This window comes from Epinephelus fuscoguttatus, linkage group LG13, assembly GCF_011397635.1.
Source record: "Epinephelus fuscoguttatus linkage group LG13, E.fuscoguttatus.final_Chr_v1".
Lineage (NCBI taxonomy): Eukaryota > Metazoa > Chordata > Actinopteri > Perciformes > Serranidae > Epinephelus > Epinephelus fuscoguttatus.
In genome coordinates, this window is record NC_064764.1 from 14517313 (window position 1) to 14539519 (window position 22207).

General features: G+C 40.5%; 1 protein-coding gene across 2 annotated transcripts in view; it reads right to left on the minus strand.

Moving 5' to 3' along the window:
- The window catches only part of thsd7ba (thrombospondin, type I, domain containing 7Ba), a 261412-nt gene that overhangs the window by 223154 nt on the left and 16051 nt on the right, over positions 1-22207 (minus strand). The window contains exon 1 of one of the 2 annotated variants that reach the window (XM_049594672.1): positions 15167-15423. The exons of the other annotated variant lie outside the window; for it this stretch is intronic. The gene's annotated coding sequence lies outside the window, so the exon portion shown is untranslated. Of the gene's footprint in view, positions 1-15166; positions 15424-22207 lie in introns of those variants that run through there. 2 annotated transcript variants of the gene reach the window in all.

Below are 22207 nucleotides of genomic sequence, written 5' to 3' on the forward strand. Positions count from 1 at the left end.
TACAGAATTTATTAACCCAAATATTACACTTAACTGTTGAAACAGCTATTCATATTTTAGCATACATTATTACTAATATTAGTGCACATTATTAAAATATTGATTGAGAATCGCATACAAGACCCAAATGACATGCTAAATAATACTGATAGCAAATGACAACACTTAAATGCAATTTCTATTTGGTTAGCTGGTAAAATATCTGCCTGGCTGGTAAAAAATTTCCCTTCCCAGCCAGCCAGCCAGTTTTGGACCCTGTGTCTTTATGTTAACACTTTTCTTAATTATGTTGTGGTAATGCGATTGCTGCCTGGATTATGTTCAGACGTTTATTTCAGGTAACGAAACACCCATTCATGTACCATGTAGGCTTCGAAAGAAGGTGGTTGGTAAGGATGACGGGTGTACAAAGTCCAGGACCTTAACACCAGGGGCCTCAGGAGTCCTAACTTTTCTGTGAGCACCTTTTGATCGTAAAAGATATACAGTAAGACAAGTTAAATCTCAAATCAAATTCTGCTCAATATTTCACTAGTCCTGTCTCACCATCATATTCACAACCAAGAGAGCACAGAGGAGAGGGTCAGGGCTGGATTGTATATTGCTGACACTCGTGGTCAGCTGTGGAGCACACCGTGCACAGCCGGATGATTCCAGGCTGTGGCAGGTGGCAGGATTCAGAAAAGTCTGGCTTTCTTTTTTCCAAAATTAAGCGTGAATAATGAGTCAGTTCCACCTCAACCATGCTTATAGGCTAACAGATGAAATTATCAACGTCGGCTGTAGAAATCCAAGACAACATCAAACAGATTTAAATCATCTCAGTACACAGTGTCATCAGTTTTCAGTAACATCTTCTAATACTGTGCATATATCACCAAGTACGATTTTAGTTTTCAGATGTTTTTTTTGGTGTAAAATTGTAGAGCTGGGTTGAAAAATCGATTTAATCGATTCGAATCTATTTTCCTTTAAATGGCACAATATCGATTCATTAATTAAAAAAATCGTGTTGTACAGCCGGTAGCAGACTGCAGCAGCAATACTATCAACCCAGATAATCTCGCGAGATCAGCATTTAGCACCTGTGGTCATGGTGAGAGATCTCGTGAAACAGCCGGACACTGAATGAAGACAGAGCAGCAAACAATGGTGGGAGCGCGTCCACTGAAGGCATGGGTCTACAGTGCATTTTTCTCTCTCGCATTTTTCCCTAAAAATATAATAATGTACGCATGTTTATTAAATGCACATCAGTTTCACAGAAAAGATTAAGAAATACCACTAAGCATCTGCACCACTGCTAACTGTAGCCTCAGTTTGTGCCTCATACAGATCTGCTGGTAAAGTTAACTTAGCGTTAGCAAGCGAGATAAAAGACGGCAGAGAGGTGACGTTGTGCAAATAAACCAAAGATTTATTCATTTTCTGTAGCAGTAAACAGATGGGCCGATAATAAATGTGTTAACTAACTATGCTAAAGCTTTACAAGCTATTCAGGGCTGCCGACGATAACGTTAACATGACAAACAGCAAGGCTAACATTACGGCTAACAAGCTAACGTACTGACGCTCCTCAGACACTCAGACACACACACACACACACACACCAGACAGCCTCTCAGTCCTTCCTTAGCCTCTAACGTTAGCTCATGTACAACACAGGTACCACACAGAAACTTTAACAAAGGGTCATAATGTGCTTCTAGTGACCGTCAAATCACCAGCGAACGTTGTTTCCACTGCGGACACAGAGCTGTTAGTGCCTGCTCTCATGGGACAAAGATCCTCTGAGAAGAAAGACGGTTCACTCTGCTCTGCCGCCAGGAACAAACTGCAGGGCAAAGATCCTCTCTGAGGAAGAGGGTTCACTGTGCTGCAGGTTTCACCTACGTATATTGTTTCTCTTCTGATACAGTCAATGTGTGCATCACAATCATTGTAGTGTATTGCACAAAAGCTTTATAAGACGGTTACAGGCAGCAAACGTGTGGATGTCCTTTGTTTACATTTTTTTGTAGCCACTTTAATTAAATTGTCTGCCTTGTGATTAGATTTAATTTAAAATATTTATTTTGTATGTGTTGGTCAGGTAATGTTATATAAGTACATGATGACTAATGTACTGCTTTGGGGTCAATTCTTAACGTAAACAGTATTTTTAATAGTAATGCACCAGGCCAGAGGGTTCCTTGTTAAATATACTTCGTTAGTTCTCAGAAAATATCTTAATATCCAAGCAAATTTTGTATCATAATTGAAATATACTTGACTGAATCGATATTAAACTGAATTAAATCGAATCGAATCGAATCGTGAATTGAATCGAACTGAGTCCTTGAAAATCGAATCGATCTGGAAAATCTGAATCGATACCCAGCTCTATAAAATTGCTGCAGCGAGCGCAACTGTACTGTAAGGTGCTTAGACCCCACTGGAGACACTGTGGTGCTGCCACTCACACATTCTGCTTCTCCACTCACCTCACTCGGCACATCTTCACCACCTTCACACAGGGACTGTGTAAATTAGCAAAGACGATGGGGGGGGGGGGATTCTATTTTTTTTATTGTTTGTTTTTTGCCTCCACTTTTTGATCTGACCGGTACTCTCCTGTTTGAACTCACTACATTAAACACAGCAGCAACGTGTTGCCACACACTGCCTTTTCTTTTGTTTGTGTCCCCACTGGCCACCAAACAATATGTGCTTTCTAACCTCCACCTCACCCTCAAGCACCTCGATTTCTGTGTCAGAATTTTTTTTCTTCTTGGTCTTCCTCTTGGATGTTGCCACAGTAAAGAATCCTTTATCAGCCAGCTCATGTCTATGCATCAACATTCATGAGGTGATTTGCATTGACCATTTATGGTTAAATGTGGGCGACCCCAGGGTGGGGGGTACTCCAGCTTCCTCCCACAGTCCAAAGACATGCAGGCTAGGTTATTGAGTGAATCTAAATTGCCCATAGGTGTGAATGTGAGTGTGAATGGTTGTCTGTCTCTATGTGTCAGCCTTGTGATAGCCTGGTGGCCTGTCCAGGGTGTTCCCTGCCTCTCTCCCAATGTCAGTTAGGATAGACCCCAGCCTCCCCTTGACCCCTAACAGGATAAGTGGTTACTGAAAATGAATGTGGGCATGTAGAGGGTAGGACATGAGGCTGATCCATGTACAGACAATTCTAAGTTGATTTCAGATTTATATTAGAAAACTGCACACTGTCAGGCATACGCATAGTTTTATAAAAGAAGAATTTTTTTGGGTGTACAAACATTACCTCATTTGTACGTACGCAAACATTTAGTGTGAATTACTGTATCTGCAGTTTTAAAATGCCCTTAAAAATGTATTCACTTTCAAATTACTTGAAAACTTCTAGGAGACAGGGCTGCTGCCTGCATGAAAGATTGGCATACAGCTGCAGTATCAACCAGACACATATAAAATAACTGTTATCAGAAACAGTGAAGACCGGCATTATCAGCATCATGTCAGTATAAAAGTCAACCATTCATACCAAAATCTTTAAATAATAAAATATGTTTATACTACCCCTGTCTCAGCTGCTCTGTGTCCTACCATTTCTTGTGAGCTGTTGTTTTGACTCACTAGCAGTGGGGATGTGTGTAAATGTCTAGATGTTGGATGTGATAGACAGTGACGTGCCTTCCAAGGGGAATCATCTTTGGCCCCAACACCAGGTGCGCAATATTGGAGCCATCAAGATTCGCATATTACATATTCCAATCTTATTTGTAATTTCCACTTGGAGGCAGCTACTTATCACGGCGAATCAGACAAGATGCAACAGTGGCATTAAAAGGAGAAAAAAGAGGAAAAAGTACTTTCCTCTTAAGCAGCTCCGATGGGATCACTCCAGGCTTCACCTCTCCCGTCTAAGTCTGCATTACTAAGTGGTAAGGTATGCATCTTCCACTTGCCAGTCATTACTTGTGACATCCTCTCATGTAAAATATCTTCTCTTTCTGAATCCATACGACACAAAAGGGTGTTTGATTCAAAACCTGTGCTCACCCCTGAATATCAAAGTGGCATCAGATCAAATCCAACTGAGTGCAGCTGCACATTTCCATTAGAGCGATAGCAGGAACAACATGTTTTCACCAGAGGTCATGTGTTCTCTTCAGGTGAACAACTCTTTTCCTCTCTCATTAGATGTAATTACTGGTGACACCTCAAAGACAGCAGGAGAATAACAAAAACGATAATGTCAAGTGAGACAGGGTGTCTGTATGGGAGGGAAAAAAGGACGAGTTTGACCATCAAGGAGGAAGCCTATTGCTGTGCTAATTCTATTACATGAAAGAAAGATTTAGTGAATATAGCCAGTGATCCAAAGTTAATAGGGGTGATGGAGATCTAAGCTAAAAGCCAGTGGGCCGACAGGAGGCTGACCGGGTTTTGTGACAGCTTCCTTCAGCTGCCTGACAACTGCATAACGCCCAAAGAATAACCTGTGTGGTCAGTTGGAAAGAGCTACAGACAAATAAGCCGGTTATTTGACCAAGACCCTTGAGATAAGCCATGCTCAAGCTCCTACATTTGTATTCCAAGTGGAGTGGGGGGATGGGGGCTAATGTAATTGAAAACTGTTGGGGTGTTGGGGGTCAGCAAATTCAATAGACTCTGGGAAAAAAAAGGTGTTTGTGTTCTGAGTAGCAATGTGAAGCAGCAATAGCCCAGCTGAGCATAACGATTCTTCTGCCCAAATAATAGCTTCCAGATTCTGCCCTCTATCTGACTGATGTGAAGAGGGATGGCGGCATGAAATCATTGCCACTAACTATGTCAAGGGTAATGCTTTCTACAAGAGGTTTCCTCTGAGGAGGATTCCTTTATTTAAGTGCATTCTGATATTTTTAAGCCGCAGTGAAAAGAAGGTGACACTAGTTTGCTTTAACCAAGCTTCCTTGATTCGACCCCATTACCTTCAAAAATAAAGCAATCAGCGGTAAGTGACAGAACAACAGCCATCATCCAAAGAGGTTTGTTAAGTGAAATATTTACTGCTTTTACTTGGACTAACTAATGAATTCAAATGAATAAATGAAACACATGGAACCCATAAAAAAGATGTACTTCACAACAGTGAGCATCACTAAAGGTCCACCTTGTGTGATCTGACCTTCATGTGATGTCGATCTGATGCTTTACTGCCCTGTGTCAGCAGAGGTAATGAGATCAAGGAATCCCTGGATACACCTATCATGGTTAATCATTTGATGAGCACACGCGCACACATAAACACACACACACACACACACACACACACACACACACACACACACGCACATTGAAACGTTTCCATATGAGAATACTAGAGGTTCACCCTGAAATAAGTCCTAGTCCACAAACATGCTATTGTTTTTCCCGTGTTTCCCTGTAGAAGATTGTTCAGCTCCTGACACATTAAAATCTATATGGTAAACTTTAAAGTCCACTGGAATTTCAATACCTCAAGGGCAAAAAGATATGGCAGTCAGGAGCTGTCACTCAAGAAAGAAAAGCATAAATTCAACAGCTAATCCCAGCGCATGTAAATGAATGTGGTGCATATTAATATTTGCAATTATTATTCATATTAAATGCATAGGATATGTTTACACTAGAAGATCCCCATGTGATGTGAGGATATTCTCTCTGTGGGGCTGATACCATACACTGTATAAAATAATGGATGCAGCAACCGTAAGGTCACCCACTGGTTTGTGGACTCCCGTTCTGAAGCATCAAGCTCAGCATTTTGGACGTCGCTGTCTTGTTTTTTTGGAGCCATAAGTGACCATATTTGGCCGACAGGCTGGAGCTGTCGAGGAGCGAGGGGTGGATATGACTGGGAAGTCAGTCAAAGTGGACATGCACTTAAATATGCGCATAAGCCTTGATAAAATATACATGGGAGAGTTATATAAAAATGTATCCCCCGCGCATTTGTCACAAAGGGGGAAATCAGCTATAGCGATCAAACACGCTTCTCGTACCTGGCTGTAAACGTGTTTATTTCTGTTGTAAAGTTTGACACTTTTAACGTGTGTTAACGTAATTGGCTCGCTTTTGGAGCCAGCCTCAACTGGCCAGTTACGAAACTGTGGTTTTTGGTACTTCTGCATGTCTTAGTTTTCAGCCCCAGAGGTTGCTGCCTGGTTGATACCTGACTATCCCTTGTTCCACCATGTCTGGTCCCAGGAATAAATGTAAGTTTTTTCTTTGGAATTTTTAGAAAATGTCAGGTTTTAATCTTTGAACTGAAATTACCAGCTAATAACAGTCATTTCTATGAAAGAACAAGAGGGAGTGCATTTTGCTAAACTTGTCACTAAAGCAATCAATTATAATCAGCAAGAATTCAAGCTAACCACAGCCTTAGTTCTGCATAAATAAGCAAGGGCTGCACACAACCTTTACTGGAGTTTTTTTAGGCCAGCTCTTAATTCTGCAGGGACTGAGTAATTGGTACTGCAAAACTTTTAGGTAGAGTATCGCTCTGCAGGCCATGTTCAGACTTGGTACTAAAATACATCCTGGATAATCACAGGAGTACAGCTGTAAAGGAGGAGGGTGAATGTGAGTGAATTTTTCCATGAATGAATTGAAATAACCTCAAAATAAATAAGTGGCAGCCATCAGATTAAAATGACTGCGTGCGTCAGCAAATGCTTCAAGTAAAGCCATGTCGAGTAAAAGGGGGGAGAAAAATCACCATTCAGCATCATTGTATAGATGCACCACACCTCTAACGTGCTCCTGTTGGTTTAAAACTGCATGTGTATCTCAGTACTTTGTTCATGCTGGAAATGAAGACAATGTCACAACAGATCCACACTGACACTCCTGTCCTCAAGGTATTAAGGAAACATCAAAGGAAAGCAGGTTGTATTTTCTAAATATAGAGTGTTTCATCGGTCAAACATATCAAACATAAGTAAATTAAAATCCGAGTGAATTATTTAAATAACAAAACACATTTTAGAGGGTTACTGTTTTATACAAGGGAAGATTTTTTCCAATGACACAGTTAACAGTGGAACACAGTTCATTGCTTTCACCATGAATTTGACTGGCTCATGTGATTTTGCATACAACTGTCACCTTACGATACAGTATGTGTCAATACTGAGAGACTATTACAATGCTGGAACATAGACTGATCGATAGATTGACTACAAGACTGAGGTTTTGCATTCATAATCTGGTAACTTATATTAGGCCTATTTTACACTGCAGAACAATATGGCCAATAATCAATTTTCCTCATGAGAAATATGATTTAACAATTTAAGTGTCCAAAGCTTGTTTGTGCGCTCTGTGTTATTAAATATCATCGCAGTGATATGCATATTAACTGCAAACGGCTCTTTTGAGTGCTTTTCAGATGCATCTAATCCTATTAGCAAAAGGATGTCATTGACAAATAGCTTCCTACGTGCTCTGCCCTTTCATTGCATCATATCAGGACAGAAATATACTATAATTCAGAGAGCTTTTGTGCTGAATATGTTTGCACTAAACCATCTGTCCCCTGTTCATCTTTTTGTAACAGGTAGAGCTCTCACATAAAGAAAAGAAAACGGCTGTGTCATGTTTTGTTTGCAACACAGAACGCCTGCGGAAGGTTCATGACTTATTGTACTGTATTCAGATCACTTATTGTCCGTAACTTAGTGGAAGTGGATTCTTTTTGCCTTTTAAAGTGAGGAAGCACTGCTGCTCTCAAGACAAAGAAACTGCATCACTGATTATGAAAGTGCAGAGAAATGTTTAAATGAGCCATATAGTTAATTTATAAAAATGTCTCTGATTAGCCCTATTTATTTGAAATACCATTAGGGCATTTAAAGATCACATATGCCTACACAATGCAGAATTGCACTTAGGCAAGCTGTGATCACTCAAAGTGCTTTTGATCATGGTAATAACACAGCCATGTGGCTTGGACTGCTATTATCCCTAAAGTCACAATGTAAAATCAATGGTAAAAAAGGGACTGAAAAGCTGTATCTCTATGTGACATGTGGGACTGGAAAGGTCTCACATTTTTTTGTGTACTTACTGTTCAGTTTTTTTCTAAGTCTGAAAATTCATAATCAACATTTTGGAGGGTTTTAAGTTTATTTACTTTATTAATTCAATGTTTAAACTCTTGCTTGTCAATTAGACACAGGTCTGAAAGACACACACATGCACCTATACATGCACAAAGTGGAGAGATGTCAGAGTGAGGGGGCTGCCCTTGGTCAGGCACCCCGAGCGACTGGGGGGTTCGGTGCCTTGCTCCACGCTCCATATTTGGTCCGGACGGGGAATCGAGCAGGCGACCCTCCGGTTCCCAACCCAGGTCCTTATAGACTGAGCTACTGCCACCCCATGTTATGCTGAATTTATTTTAGGTGTTTTTTACTTTACAGGAATATTTCACTGACAAAGTAACTCTTTGTATATCAGTTAGTTTTGCCACGTGACCTTGAAATTGCAAAGAAAATGTTTTTTTTCTAGAGACGCACTGATCCAGCGTTTTCAGTTTCAATACCGATCCTGATGCTGTGGCTTTGAGTATCAGCTGATACCCAATACCAATCCGATACCATGGTTGACCTAAAAAGCTATATACCTTTACATGAAGAACAGAAAAGACTAGAGGCATCAGGCATTGGTGACTACACAGTTCTTTCCTAAGATAAAATGAAACAAGATGATGAACTATATATTTTTAACAAAAATAAACAATTGTGCAACAGCAGTTGAAATAGTGTGAAATACATCAACACAGCAGATTGTCTCCTTCACTCCATGACGTATGACGTAGCCCGCGTCACAATAGATTTAAAGGGAAAGGATCGCCTTAGGTATAGGTTGCATTTTCCGATACCTGATCCATCTATTTTGATGATATCAGGGCCGATATTCGATCCAGATATCGGATCGGTGCATCCCTATTTTTTGCGCATGCCACCAATGGAAACGGCAAACATATTGATTTATTGACTGACCGGGGACCATGTTTATCAACAGCAAAACTATATCAAAACATCTGCTTACAAACTCACACAACTCATGTAGTATAATCCAAGTTTCATTTATCCAGTCATATACACATGTTAAAATGACGTGAAAATAAAACTTACCTAAGTTCTCTTCAAAGCCAAACTCCAATACTACGGTTTTTCTTTAGCAAAAATGCATGTGTTTGGAATACTGCTCATATGACTGGATAAATGAGACTTGGATTTAGGGGTGTGCCACATCATCCTGTTCATAATAATACCAGAATAATTTTAATATCATATGAAAAATTCATAACGTTATACTCACAATATTTTGACATGTTATATATTGACATCATACTGTTACCAATGGCAACAACAAGCGTGGCTAAAAGCAGAAATATTACTGACTCTGCGGTGGTTTAAAAAAGAGGAGCAGCTTCAGTAGCTAAGAACAACTGTGGCATCCTTAGGCCTGAGTGTACTGAATGTTTTATGAACAGCAACGGACTTCTCAGACTCTTTTAGCTAGTTGCTGCTCAGAGGGAACTCATTCAGTGGCTCCTCTGGCAACAGCACAGCGTCTCTCCAATCCTCTCTCACCATGCACATAAAGTAAAGGAGTCAAATGATTTTGTCATAAACCTTTGGAATGAAAACCTACATGATGCTAACGACGCGACAACGTGGACTGGTGGCTGGAGAGGTGCCAGTTCACCTCCTGGGCACTGCCGAGGTGCCCCTGAGCAAGGCACCGAACCCCTCAACCACTTGGAGCGCCTGTCGTGGGCTGCCCACTCTGACATCTCTCCACTTAGTGTGTGTATAGGTCCAGTTTGTGCACGTGTGTGTTCGGACCTGTGTGTAATTGACAGAGTGAAAAATTGAATTTCCCCTCGGGGATTTATAAAGATTAATATATAAAATTTAAAAAAAAAATGTGAATGTGCAATAGTTATGGTAGCATAAAAGTCTGTCCCAGGTTACAGCGTGATGATAAGAGGAGAAATGGCAGAGCATAAAGGTCCAGGTGAAAAAAAACAACAACTTAATCATTTAGGATTTTACTAAAAGAGAAGAAAATCGCATGTTGATTTACCTATATAGACACTGGATAATTTGTTTGTATTTGGGAGCTGTTTAAATGTGTAATTTGTGGTAGATTTTATTTTGTTGAACTATTAATATTGTATACAGAATCTAAATTTCACTCTGAGGTACTGTTGTTGTTCACAAACTAAAGAAATGAGAGATAATTTTTGTTTAGTTTTTACTGAGTATTTGAAGGCAAATTGTTAGGTTGACTTGTGAAACTATATATCACTTATTTTGCTGCAATTCTATGTTCTTAAATTAATAATTTAAGCAGATGTTTTCATATAGTTCTGCTGTTGTTAAATGCAGTCCCCAATCAATAAAAAAATAAATATGTTTGCCATTTTCCATGGAGACATGAGAGGAAAACAAAGTTTTCTACACAAATTCAAGATGACATGATATGACTAATAGATTTACAAATTGTCAGTTTGTGGGTGAAGTGTTCCTTTAGGATATTGTCAGACCAGTAATTGACAATAAGTGTTTTCGAGGAGCCATACTTTCATCAATTTAAAATATACCTTTTATCTTACTACACATCTCTCTCATATGGCAATTACCAGCAAACTGAAAGTCATAATAATTAATGTTGGTTTATTTGTTTAAACCATGCTAGCAGCATGACTCTAGGGATGTAAATGTCTTTGGTCCAGACTGAATTATCTCAACATCTACTAGATGGATTGCCACAAAATTTTGTATAAACCAGGGGTCGGCAACCTCTACTTTCAAAACAGCCATTTTTGAAAAAAGTCAAAACATATTTGAGGCTTTTAATGAAGGAAAAACAGCCTATTAAATCTAAATACTAATAGTCTAAACGAACACTAATTTCTTATTACCACAAGGTGACTACTCTGCAGGGCACTATATAGGATTATTTGGTACTTTAACTTTGCTCTTTGACTCAAGAGCAGCCACTCCTATCAAGGTAGGACAAAATTTCAAGGAAAGGCAGTAGATGTATTTCACACATTTTAGTTGAAATACTAAAATGCTTTTTTATTTTTATTTGGTATAGAGGCTTCACCTTTTTACAAATGAAGAACGTAAGAATTTTTATAGGCCTATCATTATTGATTTCTATATATTTTTTGTCAAAGCTACAGGGAGCCACTGGAAAGGGGATAAAGCGCCATGTGTGGCTCCAGAGCACAGGTTGCCTACCCTTGGTATAGACTAATAGTCCTCAGATGATTAATCCCAGTGGTGTAGTGGTAATTGATAAGGTGGGTGTACTACTACCTAGATGGGCAGGTTACCAGAAAGAAGTGGGTATACTCTCATATATATTCCAATGGGTTTTTGGCTGATAGATGGTTATTATGTAAAAGGCCAGAAGAAGGGTATACCCTCCACTACACTACTGATCAATCCTACTGAATTTGGTAATCCTAAATCCAAAAATTTCCACCCATCCAGTAAAATATCCCTACGTCTAACAGATGGGTTGGCACAAAATTTTGTCCAGACATTCATGATTTCCAGGCGATTTATCTCAGTGACTTTGGCTGATTTTTACCCGAACCCCATCATCAGGTCAAAGTTTGAATATGTCCAACATGTTCGTTTATGAATGCTTGCTTACTGATGACATTCCCATCAGCCTCGGCCCCTTTATGTTTAGTTCTTATTAGCAAATGTTAGCATGCTAATATGTTAAACTAAGATATAAAAAATGGAAAACATTATACCTGTTTTTCATCAGCATGTTAGCACTGTCATCGTGCTAGCATTGCATAGCATGCGCTGGAACTTGCGCCTGTGTAAAAAGTGCGACCTATGTTGCTATGGTGACAATGGATACATGGAAGGCTTGAGCTTCTCGTTACACTGCCACCTACAGGTTTGGCATGCTCTTGTGTATATATACATGGGTAAGTGTAAACGAAGATCTTTTTGAAAACGGAGACGGTGAAATGTCTGTTTATGAAAATAGCCGGCAACGTGTAAACGGCCTCTGAGTCTTGATTGTATATCGACTGATTGATTGATTGGTTGGTTGATTGATCAGTTGATTGGTTTATTGACCTATTTAAATTTTAGTCTGCATTAGGATAAATGCTGTGATTTTGTCATATATTTTCAGTGTTTGATACACTGCATTAACAAAATAAATGAAAATGAAGAGCGACATCATGATCAAATCACTTAAATACTAATTTCATTAAATGAGCTGATGCATATGGGTGCCTCATAAGTAGCAGCACCGGATGGATCTGTAAAGTGAGATTATACAGTGGTTTCAAATCATACAGGAGCCCACAAGGGACAAATATATAGTAACCGGGAGAGTTCACCCCCCACGTCTCTTCTCTGAACAGATTGGCTGCCAGATGAAGCCTATTTGCCAAGAAACACTCTGCTCTACTGTACAAACTGTAATGTAATCTCTTGGCCTTGACTCCTGGTTATGTGCCCTGATAGGCTTATAAAAGATTAATTATCACATAAAGTCTCCAACATTAGTACAAATCCCAAATGATGCTGGAGAAATATAATAAGCACGCACAAACACACAGACACACACACACACCCAAACCCACATAAACCATCCATGTAGAAGTCATGCTTTGCATTTAAAATGTTTGTTTTCTGAAATCAAATCATCGATTGCTCATACTTGTGGGGTCACGCTGCCTGTAACTTGACCACCAGCCACGGTGGGTGCAACACACAGCCTCCCTCCAGGAGTCCAATATACCACCCTCATATTTCAATCAATAATCAGGGTGGGATGCAATTAGTAACTTGGACGGGTCGCGAGAGTCACGTGACAGATCAATCGAGCAGAGAGGCGGCACACTCATTGAGGTGATTCACAGCCCAACAGTTTGTCCCCCGCTCAGCCTGAATCCATGCCGTCTATCTTCTTTATATGAAGCATTCAAGGCTGGAAATATGCATCTGTCAAACGTCCCCCATTACTTCGGCTGCCTGTCACACCTGGGGCAGCTCACAACCAACTGGAAAAAAAAAAAAAAGACGGAGTGTAGCTGTCAGCGCAGAACCCTCAGCGGACTGAAAAGGCACCAGCTTCCCCCATTTCTCTGACTCTAATTTCCTCAAAACGTGGATATTTTTCTGGGTCTCTGGCTGAGTGCTGGGTTAATGACAGAGGCAGTGTCAGACGAGCAGCTGAGGCAGCTTCTTTTTGATCCAGATAACATTAACACATTGTCTTATATGTAAATCCAGATGCCTGGTATATATACTGCACACCATTACAACAGTATTACATCTCCCCAAGCGGGTGGCTGTGTAGCTGAAATTGAAGAATGTGTGATTAATATTGCTATAGTTGTGTGTCGTGAGAAAGCCCATACTAAGGATTCCTTGGCAGTACTATGTGCAGTGTGGGTTGCACTGCCCACCAAATGGCATCAGTGCTCCAAAACTGCTACACTGTGGCTCTTTGGTTGTTGACTGTGGCCAGTATGGTTGAAATGAACAACTTCCAGTGCGGATCCTTACAATTAAAGTGCAGCTGATGCTTCAGCTCCTGCTTTTAGTGTTTCCACTGCAGCGCATCTGAATGTTCTCTTACCTCAACAACCAATGTCTTTTCACATTACAAAGCTATTTCTCTCATTTCTCTCCACAGTCCAAGAGCGAGCTGCAAACTATGTCATGAATGAAATATAAGCACACCGCTGTATTACTTATGAGACCTAACGCAACTTTGCTCTGAGCTATTTTCAGATTTCATTTAAATTCATCAGTGTGATGAATATTCTTACACCACAGACCCGGGCGATAGGGCATCAGTCCCCGAGAAAATATTAGCTAAAGATGAACTTCAGAGATTACTTATCAGCAAAGACCACCTTTCAACTAACCAATAATGTCTACATCAATCATTATAGTAAAAGCCCTCTTGCCAGGCTCCTCCAAGTCATTCTAAGGCAGTGCAAACAGCGGCCAAACCCTCCACAAGACATGATTCAAGTGACACTAATGTGCTTCACTGTTGAATTTCTGATGTAACATTGCATTGTACTAATGTTTATTTAAACTTCAAAGGCTGAACATTGCTCATGGGCAATCTTAAATTCATTTATACATCTCCTAAATGACAGAGACTAAAAAGAAATTGCTACTTCACTTATGCAAATTAAGATATTCATTTCAAAGCTTGCAGTTTGAAAGGGAACTCTTTTCACAAACACTTCGAGTATCATTACTGTATAACCTCCACTTTGACCTAACCTTTATATCATGCAGCAATGGACTGAATCTAATTATCCTTTTTCTCCAGCACATGAAGAGTTAATGGTCCATGCACACAGATTTACAATTTGTGTCAATTAGCCTGTAGCAGAAAATCCATTCAAACATATATCCATGTTAAGACACAGAGAGGTTCTGTAGATGAAAGCAGCCGTCCTATATCCTTTATTCTTGCACCAAACAGACAGATAGACTCCCCCAGCAGGATTTCTTTGCTGTATATGAAGTCCCATCTGAACACTCCATAATTGTACCAAAGAGGCAGCCTCTCACATCAGCTTCTCCGGATTTAGCCTCAGCTTAGTTCTGGTAGGACGCCAGCCCCAGATCAATAGAGAGTCCACTCGTCACCTGCTGATCTGTGAACGAACACCTGAGCTCATGCTCTCGCAACTCTTAACTCACTTCCTACCACCAGCTTTGATCAGCGACAGCCCATTTGCCTATCTGTCTTGTTCTGCCACTGTATCTCTCTTTCCTCACCTCTGTTTCTGTATGATGTCTATCTGTGATTTTATCTCAACAGTCCTGAACACGCCTCTCAGTGACACTCTTGTGAAGCCAGATTCCTGAAGTTGTCATTGTCACGGCTTCCCAGCAATAAAAGCACTTATTAAACAACCTTTGAGTGCCTCGGTAGATAAGAAACAACTTAGCTCACTGTCCCCCTTCACACAATCGGATCTCCACTTCAAATTCATCACGACAAAACAGAGCAAGAAGAAACTAGAAAGGTAGAGAAATTTGTGTACACTGAAGAGCGAGCAATAAGGTTTTTTGTATTTAGTATTATAGCCCATCTGTGCAAAGTGAATAAATCATAAAGAGGGTCTTACCTGGGCTGTTGGTGTGGCTGCTGCTGTTTGTAACAGATCCTATCTCTGCCTATGGGACAGACTCAGAGAGAAAGAGAAAGAGGAGGGTAAGAAAGCAAGGGGAGAGGAGGAGCAAGAAGAGGAGAGGCACCACGAGCGCAGATAAAGAGAGGGAGAGAAATCAGAGAGAAGGCGAGAAAGTGCCTGTGGACAATGAGAGGGAAACACAGACAGAGAGCAGAGAGAAGAGAGCAGTGACAGTGGTGCTCTCACACAGCGCTGCGTTACACTGAAGGGGATGTGCTGGCTGTGGGAGGTGGTACTCTTCAGTCAAATGACATCTGCCTCTCTCTTAAAAACCATTGGCTAAGAGGGATGATTTCCTAATAAGCCATCCCCGCTGTCTCCAAGTGAACACACCCCCTCCTTCTTTCCCACTGCACATGTGTGCACTTACACACAGACACACAAGCACTCCTTAACTGTGCAGCCTGCAAAGATTGTCTATGCCATCCCTTTTGTCTTCTCTCTTCTCTCCCTACCCTCTCCCCTAGCACTTTCACGTCTCTTTATTCTCTTAGTCCCTTTCCTGTATGTGCATTGTCGTCTCTCACAATTGTTGCAGGAAGTGTTTTTATCTTGCCATTCAAAATTGCTTCAGCTTTCGATTGTTCCTTCTCTTAAAGGTTATTTCCAGACTTTCCAATAGCTTTCAAAAACGGAAAAACAACGGCTGACTTTTCATCGTCTATACAATGTATAGGTATACCCTTTGAGAATATGTCATTTTTCAGCTATTATGGGCAGAACCACTCTTGGTTTATAATGACATTGATCACACTGAACAACCATTGTAGAATGAAGGCACTCATTGCTTCCAATTCCCTTCAGCAGATGCTTAAGTGGCAGAGATGTGTTAGAGTCTCCGGTGTTGGTAGTTTGAGCATTTTATCAGGTTTGGGCCAGATTAAACATCTTGACAAAACAAAGGTGGTCAGTAATTAGATTTAACCAATTAGACCAATTATAATCAACCAATTAACCAATTAAGTTTATGCCAGGCTTACACTAAATGACTTTTAATCCAATTTCACTGCTGCAGACAAAATTTCCAATGTCAGAATAAAAGCATGACAGTTTGGCTCCTGTGATCTCTGTCATTCAGTGTAACATGGTCATAAAACTGCTGTTGGGAAGTCAGTCTTTTTCTCATCTTGACTTTCTGATAAAATAAAACTTGTTTAGTTTTATCATAAGTTCAATGATGTGAACATTGTTAACACCCAATAGGTGCATTCTCTCCAGCACGAAATGGGAAGCAGCTAATCAGGTGGACAGTAAACATGGAGGGAAGCACAAGAACATGTCAGTCATTGGTTCTTTTAAAGGAGAAACTGGTTGAGTTGCGGAGTGAACAAGGGTCAGTGTTTAATGCAGCGTGTCTCTGATCCACCAACTCACACTTATTTTAGTGAGAAATCTTAATTTTAGTTTGCCTCTCATTCCCAAGGTGTTCTCCCATGAAAATAGTGCAGCTAACCAGTGGAGGCTAGTAGCAAGTGAAATGTTGAGTCAGTGCACAAATACAGATTCCTCTTGTGTATGGTAGGCATTAATTGCTTAAATCCAGAAAAAAAACCCAAAAAAAAACAACAACAAAAAAAACACTTATACATTGTTAGCCTTGTTTCAACAGTTCTAGTATTTTAAAATGTGTGTGGGAGGTTAAAATTAATGGAATACTGGATATCAGTGCATTTAAAGTTTTCAAGTAGTGTCACTGACTAAAATGAGTGTGATTATACAATAGCTGTTATCGCCTACTCACAAAGCAATTGTTATTGGAAGATCTGAGGGAATATATGTTTTGATGGCCTTTCATGAGAAAAATTCCCATGTGGTGTTTGGAATATAACCTGAACAAATGTAGAGAAAACATGTCTTGAAAATGACAGTATCTCTTAAGCAAATTATTTGGCACATATAAAGAAACATAACTCAAAGCAAATAATAATATAATGATGCTCTGAGTATGATGGATGTACAAATAGGCAACAGTTTCTTGAAATGTCTGCCATATCAACTTTTTCAAGGTGATAATACTGTCAGTGCTGTGTTCACAGCTTGTTGCTCTATTTCCCCATGTGTATGTACCCCCTGGAGTGTTACCGGAGTCAGGGCTTGACGCTAACTTTTTTACCAAGGAGCACATGTGCTCCTAAGTTGAAAAAGTAAGGAGCGCACAAAGAACTTTAGGGGCACAATGTAAATTGATCAAATAATGTGTTTTCCATAATAAACATGATGCAAATAGACATTTACAAGCAAAATTATTTAATGAATTTGTATACAAAATGTACAGAAAGGTAAAATCATCAAGTTTTGAAAAAGTATTGCAATTTAATTTAATGTTATTATCTTATATATGTTATCTTTGCAATATGATTATCTTATATAATGTTATTACTATCCTAAAACATTCTCCAGGTCCTCTGAAACTCTGCAGGACTTAAGCCTCTTTCACACAGAGCTTTTGCGGCGCCCACCGTGGGGTAGGGCACAGAGGACAGGATTTGGGGGAGTACAGGCTCCTTCAGGAGCTACAGCTCCATGGAGACTGCTTTCGGGTCTACTTCAGGCTCTTCTCTGCTATTGGAAGTGCAGCGCAGAGGTGTCGTCACAGCGCGTTATGGTGAAATTAAAAAAAATTCAATTTGAGCGCAGGCTGAGCGGTGCGCTCTTGCGCCGCGGTAGCACATACACAATGAATGGGTTCGTCGGCGGAGGTCTGCGCTTTGCGCGCTCTTTGTGAAAAGGTCCCTAAAGGCCTCTACACATGATCAGCTGTAAAACTGCTTTGTGCGGGCTGTCCCATTGTTTGTCTATGGAGAGGGCAGCAACGCCTGACAAAGCGGCACCGTTACCCCTGGCATTGCGCACGATATTCATTGTGCCGACAGTGGCTTGGAAAAGCGCCCATAACCGTGCCACACGGGGAAGAGGGAAGGCAGCTGGAGTTCCTCCAACATTTGCGGTTAGATTATCATATTTTTTTATTGACAAAAATATAGGCTGCTTCGGCTGATTTTTTTATGCGCACATGTGCCCCTAAATATTTTTTACAGTTCGCACACACCTCTTTTTAGTCGCAAATGCGAGTGAAACGCTCGCAATGTTGAGCCCTGGGAGTTTTTGGAGTGCTCAAATAAACGGGCCTTTTTCCCGAACGCAAGAACAGGATGTCGCGCAACACCCCCTACAGCTTTCATAGGCTGCCTTTGTCGGACGGCGAGATGCTGAAGTTGTGGCTAGTTGTGCTACAAATGGATGCTAACACTCCTCTCCAGACACTGCGCCTTGCAGACCATCGAGTCTGCAGTGCTCATTTCTCCCAAGATGCCAGCCGAAGAAGAGAAGCCATCCAATCCCGAAACACCTTCCTCAAGAAAATGGCTGTCCCACGAGTAGAGAGAGCTACAGACACAGTGGAGCAAAGCTTGTGACATCACACAGCCCAGAGGTAAGGGAAAGGCTAAGTTAGTATGCTATTTACAGAGATAGCACTGAAGCAGTCAGTGGTGAAAAACACACTTCATACACACATACTCACTTACAGTACCCAGCAGGGCAGCCCTCCCCCTCTCTGCTCCAACACTGACTGAGGGCTGACTCCGCTCATAGCACTCATAGCACTGGCGATGTGAACCGGTCAGTGGCGAAAAAAAGCACTTTTAATGCGCAAACTTATACGGGACGCATTTGCCCCGTTACCGTTTTAGCTCGTTTCGCGGCTCCCGGTTGCATCCGCCTCCCTCAATAGTGAACCAATTTTAGAATGAGTTGTACCCATGAATCATACGCACACATACACATGGGAAAATAGGGCCCAGGTTGAAAAATACCGAAGTTGTCCTTTAAGTGAAGCAGGTGTCTTATGGTTTACAGTCATATCTGAAACTGCAACTGTTCTTTTCTAATTTGCTATTCTTCATCTTATCTCCTCTAAAACGGAAAAGCTGTGGCTTTCTTGGTATTAACAAGTGATGGGCAAAAGAACACAAGTGACTACGGCTACGCTTACAATATTTTTGCTCTCATGTGACAAATGTTTGATTTTTTTCAGAGTGGTGTGAATATAAAAATCTGATCTTTCCCAATCAGATGTCGGCCACGTTCATATGTGGCTCCACCACTTTAGACTCCTCTCCCGCAACTCTATCTCTACAGAACTTATGTTACCAGAAATAGCTGTTAATAGAGTTATAGCCATGGCTTTTGCGTTCCTTTGTCTTCTCATGCTCATCCGCAGTGTTTGAGGAATTGTCATCCAGTCTCCGCTGCAAATAATTCAAGAGATGAACTCTTGCACCGGAATTTGTCTTTTTTCCCAAATTGCCTATGTCTCACAAATGTGATGTTTTCTGTCGTTGTTGAATGAATGTGAATGGTCTAGGCAGAAGATCGGATCTGATGAAAAAAACTTAGAACAGAGCATTAAGCCCTGTCATGTGAATGTAGCCTAAAACACACTCACAAATGCAGCTGCAAAGATAAATTGTATTATGCTGACAAGGGCTGCAACTAACGATTATTTTCATCGTCAATTTTTCATGTTGATTTCTTTTTCGATTTTATTAGGCGTTAGGACTATAAAATGTTAATAATTGTTTCCTGAAGCTCAAGATGACATCTTTCAGTGTCTTGTTCTGTCCACAACCCAAAGTGAATACTCGGTTTACTGACATAGAGGAGTAAAGAAACCAGGAAATCATCACATTTAGGAGGCTGAATCAGAGAATTTCAATTTTTTGGCTTTAAATATTATTCAAAGTGATTAATCAATTATCAAATTAGTTTCCGAGCAATTAAATAGTTGTCAGCCCACTAGTTAATTTATAAATCCTTGCAACTCTAATGCTGACTACCATCAACACTTCAAGGAGGCACATTTCTAAGTCTCCAAATTGCAGGTGCGTCAGTCTCAAAAACACAAACGTAATTCAATGTGTAAAGGGGAATGGACTCACATATAACACCATATGCCAACCACAAAGGAACAAACACCTAACCGGAAAAAAGGAGAAGTGGTTGCCAGTCAAAGCTCAACAACAAATATAGGTCGGCACTTAGCGACGTACTTGCCACAGATGCAGAGCCTTGAAATTACCTCACATTTGACAAACCTGGTATACGAAGCACCCCCGAAGCAATGGAAAAAGTAATGTGGTCTGATGAGTCATCCCTCTCCGTTTTTTCTACATCTGTATGGCTTTCACTTTTAGAAAGTCAAAGGATGCATGCAGCCCACAATGTCTGCTGCCAACAGTTAAATCATAGTAGGAGATCTGCAATATTGTGGGCAGCCATTACTGGGCAGCCACAGCAATTACATTGTCTGCACTGTTGTATAACAACCAAGCAATATGAGACCACCGTATGGTGCAAGCACTATTTCCTCAAGGTATATTTAATGATGATGATCATCACTATATAAATTCAAGGCTGGATTTTATGAACATCGAGAAAAAGTCGAACTCGCCAATCACCACATCCAAACATCACTGGGCATTTTCTGGCGCACAGAATGCAAAGATTTACTCCACTGTTATGAGAGTGCTGGAGTGAAGCTGGTACTGAACAGACTTTGCAAATGAGCTGTGAAGCAGCAGCATGATGGGCACATTAAACAATAACAGCTTAAGTACAGTTGTTAGATGTTATTGGATATACATTGCAGCAAGTGGAGTATGACATGTGAGTGAAACAGCTTAAATTTCTCTGATTATATTGTAGCATTTAGCATATTTGCTCTTTTTTTTTTGGCCATTTTTGCCTTTAACTGACAGGACAGCTAAGCGTGAAGGGGGGAGAGAGAGAGGGAATGACATGCAGCAAAGGGCCACAGGCTGGAGTCGAACCCGGGCCGCTGCGGCAACAGCCTCTATCCACTAAGTCACCAACGCCCCATTTGATCACACATTTTAACACACAACAAAACTCACTTGAAGGATGAATATTATGACTATTTGGAGTCATAATCCCTGCTACTTTATGGGCCAGATGCATAAACAATGCACAAAAACCAAACATAACTTGTTATATATAAAAGAAGAAGGTGCAGCGAGAATGTGCCCACCTCACACATACTTCAGATCAGGGCTTCACACAGTTTTACCTGAGATCGCTACAGGGATTATGATAAGAAAAAGACTGACTATTGCTGAGAGACAGATAACCTTGTTTTTAGGGTTCTTTGTCAATTTCACCAATCATGTTATTATTTTTGTGGAATATAGAGCACTCTGTGGAATGACGATGATTGAGGTCTTACCACCACGATGGTTTGCAGATACATGTGATGAGTTACAAATATTCACAGCTGTGTGTAATGACAGCTGCTCTGGCACTGTTGGACCTCGCCAATGCGATGGTGACACAGTCAGTGAAATTGAACTTTACCATATCTCTCATTGACAGATCTAATGAGTGGTGCATGGGCACAATTGATATGCAAACATATGTTTTAGGGCATTTCTACATCCATTTACAGCAGATGGTGGGAGTGGAAATGAGGCTTTCTTACACGTGCACTCAGTGCCACATTGATCGAGAATTATAAAACAGAATCAAGGGTATGCACAGCTTTATAAACCTGATATAAAAAATGGGTATGCATATTTGTGGCTTTGTGCGTACACACGGTTTTATGCATCTGACCCCATATGTCCACTTCAACCTAAAGGTCTGCTAAACGCAAGCCTTTAACTTCTAGGATTCTCGTTTACTGTCTTGTTCCCACACAGTGAAATATTTTTTTACACATCACAGGATGTCCAAACAATTAAAGAAAACATTAAGGACAAAGGTAAAAATCTTATTTTGATTGTATAATTCAATAAAATGCACTGTTCCTCATACCTAAGTAAAACAATTTGTATTCCCATATGGCTATATTAAAAACCTAACTTTCTCTGATGATGGTGAAGAATGGGCTTCTGGTTGACTACATCTTACGTCCACTATATATCTTATCGATCATCTTAGCGCCTACACACCCTCACT